Source organism: Oryctolagus cuniculus, chromosome 5 (assembly GCF_964237555.1).
Source record: "Oryctolagus cuniculus chromosome 5, mOryCun1.1, whole genome shotgun sequence".
In the NCBI taxonomy this organism is placed as follows: domain Eukaryota; kingdom Metazoa; phylum Chordata; class Mammalia; order Lagomorpha; family Leporidae; genus Oryctolagus; species Oryctolagus cuniculus.
Window position 1 is genome coordinate 114,223,142 of NC_091436.1, and position 4,484 is coordinate 114,227,625.

Consider the following 4,484-nt stretch of genomic DNA (forward strand, 5'->3'; position numbering starts at 1 on the left):
CTGTTGCTCTGGTAGAAATTTGGGTTTGAAACCCCAAGTTCTTTTTTTTTTTTTTTTTGAGCTTTTTCCATTGCTATTCACAGCTGCCATTGAGGTATCCACAGACTCCAGAATCTCTTAATTATATAAAAAATTACATAAAGAATCCATCCCCATGGCTGTTAAATGTGATGTCCTAGAACTCACACCTGACAAATGTTTACTTAAATCCTGTTGATAAAAATTCTGCAAAAATAAAAGAGGCATGGTCTCAAAGACCAGATAAACCAGGCTGATGATGAAACTGCATATACAAAAAGAATGAAGAAAAGTTGTTGAAAAAAATAAAACCATGTTAAATCAGAGAAAACAAATCTTTATATTAGAAAACATTTGTTTTTGGAACATAAACTTATTTGAAACTTGTGTTTAATGATAAATTATTCCCTAGCACCAACCATCTCTGCAATGACCCTTTAAGTGTCTACTTAAAATTTTTGTAACATGCTCCCAGCTGCAGGAGAGAGTGAAGTCTGATGTCTGATAAACTTCACTTATAAAATAAATTCCTGGAAAAAGAAAATGTATCTTATGATGAATGCCTTGGGTGTAAGGAATGTAAACAAAATTCTATCACATTGGAAAATAAGATATTCATATACCTTTAAAGACCTTTTCTCATTTATTTATTAGAGTTTGGGAGCTGGGGGAGGAGGAAAGAGCTCCTATTCTCTGATCCACCCTCCAAATACCTCTAATAGCTGGGGCTGGCGTCAGGGATGCAATCTAGGTCTCCCACATGGGCAGTTGTACTAACTCAATTGCTTGAGCCATCACCTGCAATAGAAAAAAGCTGAAATCAGGGGCCAGAGCTAGAAATCAAACACAGAAACTCTGATGGGGGATGCAGTGTCTCAATCTCTAGGCCAAATACCCAGGTCTTACACAGTATTTTTGTTTTGTTTTTTAGAAAACTTGAAGATTTTCACTGGTTTTTACTGAAGCTTCTCACCTGGAAAAAATAATTAAAGTCACATGATGCTGTATTAATCACTTCAATATGATTTACCCACTGGGCTCCTCACTTACAAGCTAATGGGAGGTGGCCAGGAGTTGGAGGAGAGGGTAGAGAGGTGGGAAAGACAGCTAGGATTGGGAGAAGCTGGGAAACTGTGCTGAGGCCAGAGCCTGATGTATGTACTGAAGATTTTAGGTGCACTAGCATACTGAGACTCACAGTGGATGAGTGGCCAGATTATAGGTGACCTTCATAGCCTTCCCAAAGGGATTAAAGCTTATCCAACAGAGGAAAGAGAGGCAATTGGTGAGTTTAAACAGGAAGTAACCAAGTTGGTGTTTCGAAAAATTGCTTGAGAAATGCTAAGGAAAATGGTTTGCAAGCAAGAATAATTACCAGTTGGGAGGCTATTCCAGTGTTCCAGTAGTTTAGGGAAGAACTCAGATTTCAACTGATAAATATTGAAAAGGAGAGAAGACACTAGATATGAATGTTTCAGTAATTGAAAGGGACAGGGTCTGGTGACCCTTTGAGATGGGGTGACTGTTGTGGAAAAGGAGTTCAGGAGGAGTCCTGATTCCTGGTTTGTGGGACTTGATCTTGGTTCTTGTCAAGGCACTGGACTCATGATTCAATGTTCTATGTGCACTATAATTCTGTCTATTAAAAGAGTTAAACATTATAATTAAACAATGATTCCTATGATCCGTGTTGTCAATGGAGAACAGGATGATTACTGCCAATGGATCTTACTATTGAACCAGGTTTGGTTCTCAATCTGAATCAAGAGTGGCTTTATCCTTTAGGACTTCATTAACATTAAGATGGTCTTTGAAATAATTTTTTTTATTTGAAAGGCAGAGTGACTGGTGGGAGAATGGCTCCAGGACAGAAAGAAAGGAAGGAGGGAGGGAGACAGAGGGAAGAGAGGGAGAGAGGGAGAGAGGGAGAGAGGGAGGGAGGGAGGGAGGGAGGGAGAGAGGGAGAGAGGGAGGGAGAGAGGGAGAGAGAGAGAGAGGGAGATAGGGAGAGAAGGAAAGAGGGAAAGAGGGAGAGAGAGAAATCCACCTTTCATCTGTTGGTTCACTCCTTTATTAGCTACAGTGGCCGGGGATTGGTCAGGATGAAGCCAGAAGCATGAAACATCTTCCTGGTCTCCCATATAATTGGCAGGGGCTAAGCACTTGAACCAGCATTCATTACTTTCCTAGGCACTGGGAACTGGATCAGAAGCAGATCAGCTAGGATGGGAACTGGTGCTCTGATAAGGGACATGAGCATCCATCTCAAGTGGGAGCTTAACCTGCTACACCACAACACCATGAAATAAAATAGTAATGACATTACCAGTTTAGTCATAAAAAGATTCCTAACTGCTAGCCAGCAGTAAAAAAAAAAAAAAAAAAAAAAGTATTCAGATTAAGAAGAAATGGTTCTATAAATAATTCTATATAACCTGCATATTTAATGGTATCAAGTTAGGATAATCCCCATTTATCACTCCTCATGATAATGAGGTATAATACCACACTAGTGCCTCCTTCAGGTACATTAATATAGTCAATCACATCAGCCATATTGGCCTGTGGCAATGCTTACTCCTTTGTGGCTAAAATTCAACATCTCTCTATGGCTGTTTCTTATTTAATAGTTTTTTTATTTAATGGCTTTTATTTTAAGTTCACTGTAACTCTAAAGCACTACTAATGTATTTTGCCTTGGCAAAGACAGTTTAAACACCTTTAGAGTAGAAAATCATTTACGAGTGGGTCAACCATGTCCCTTACTTGTAATAAATGTCATAGAATTTTGCCTATAGAGAAACCAATATTCCTTCCTGGAACAGCCATTCTGAGTCTGACTTTGAACTGGGACTAGAGCTTCTATTAAATGGGTTTGATTTTCAGGACCTTGTGATCGTCTATGAACAAGCATTCTGACCTCCTTTAAACGTTGTTATATAATTCATTATCTGTCCTTGGCTTTCCATCTCCCCTTAATGCATATTCTATTACAATCTATTGCACACTCTACTTATCACTAAGAAAAAGATGCTAAATATCTGATGACCCAGCAGACTTATTATAAAGTGGAGAGATCTCTTCATATCAGATCACCTCAAAACATCATGTGTTTATATTCAAATTTCACATCTTTTCTGATTATATTGCAGGATTTAGCAGTCTTTCAAATGTGGTCAGTCACTTGATTGACCTTGCTTTTCAGAGAGATGGCTGATTGGTGACAAGGGGATGCTTCCTGCTTCGTTCCAGATGGGGCAGTTGTGTAAGGTCCTTTCTCCCTGTGAAGCATTTAGAGAAAGGCTCTGGAGGGCCCAGTGGGAGAGGGGATGGGCAAATGTCTGACAGTAGCACACAGATAATTTGAATAGATTGTTCAGGCTATTGGAAACAGATATACATTGGCAAAATCATCTTTTTCTTTTTGAGGTATTTTTTCCCGTTTTGAAAGTTTTGGCACTTAAGCATAGCATATGAAAAATACAATAAATGGAAGTATTCCTATTTAAGACACTCAATATATCTAGGGCGTACTTTTTCATATATCTTCTTCATATTGTTTTACTTATTGTATTATGTTTTTAAAGCATCATGAATTTAATATATCTATACTCACTTGATAATTAATTTTAAGAGATTTATTTTTTAAAGTTTTTTTTTTTATTTTACTTGAAAGTCAGAGTTACACAGAGAGAGAAGGAGGGGAAGAGAGAGAGAGAGAGAGAGAGAGAGAGGTCTTGCATCCAATGGTTCACTCTCCAATTGGCCGCAACGGCCGGAGCTGGATCGGAAGTGGAGCAGCCGGGTCTTGAACTGGTGCCCATATGGGATGCTGGCGCTTCAGGCCAGGGCATTAACTTGCTGAGCCAAAGTACCAGACCTTAAGAGATTTATTTTATTTGAAAAGCTGAGTGATTGAGAGATGTACACTTAGAAAGAGACAAGGATAGGAGGATTTTTTTTTTTTTGCAAATTAAAGTTTTTATTTATGTAAAGAAATCAAATTTCATGTATTTCATATATACAGTTTTAAGGACATAATGATATTAAACTGAAAAGAACAGATACTACATTTGATCTTAGCCAAAAGGCCGAGAAATAATGCTATCTTAAAAATTCTTCCTGGGGCCGGTACTGTGGCTTACCCCAGGATTTTTTTTTTTTTTTTTTAAGATTTATTTATTTATTTGAAAGGCAGAGTTATGGAGAAAGAGGGGAAAAGGGAGAGACAGAGAGGCAGGCATCTTCCATCTGCTGGTTCATTCTTCAAATGGCTACAACAGCCAGAGCTGGGCCAGGAGAAGCCAGGAGCCAGGAGCTTCTTCTGGGTCTCCTTCATGGGTGCAATGCCTCAAGGACGTGGGCCATCTTCCACTGCTTTCCCAGACACATTTACAGGGAGTTGGATTGGAAATTGGGCAGCTGGGACTAGTACTGGCACCCATATGGGATGCTGTTATCACAAA

At 38.9% G+C, this 4,484-nt stretch overlaps 1 pseudogene; it reads right to left on the reverse strand.

Annotated features, from left to right (window-relative positions):
- Window positions 1-4,011: 4,011 nt before the first annotated feature.
- On the reverse strand, window positions 4,012-4,121 carry LOC127493391 (U2 spliceosomal RNA; annotated as a pseudogene).
- Window positions 4,122-4,484: the final 363 nt, after the last annotated feature.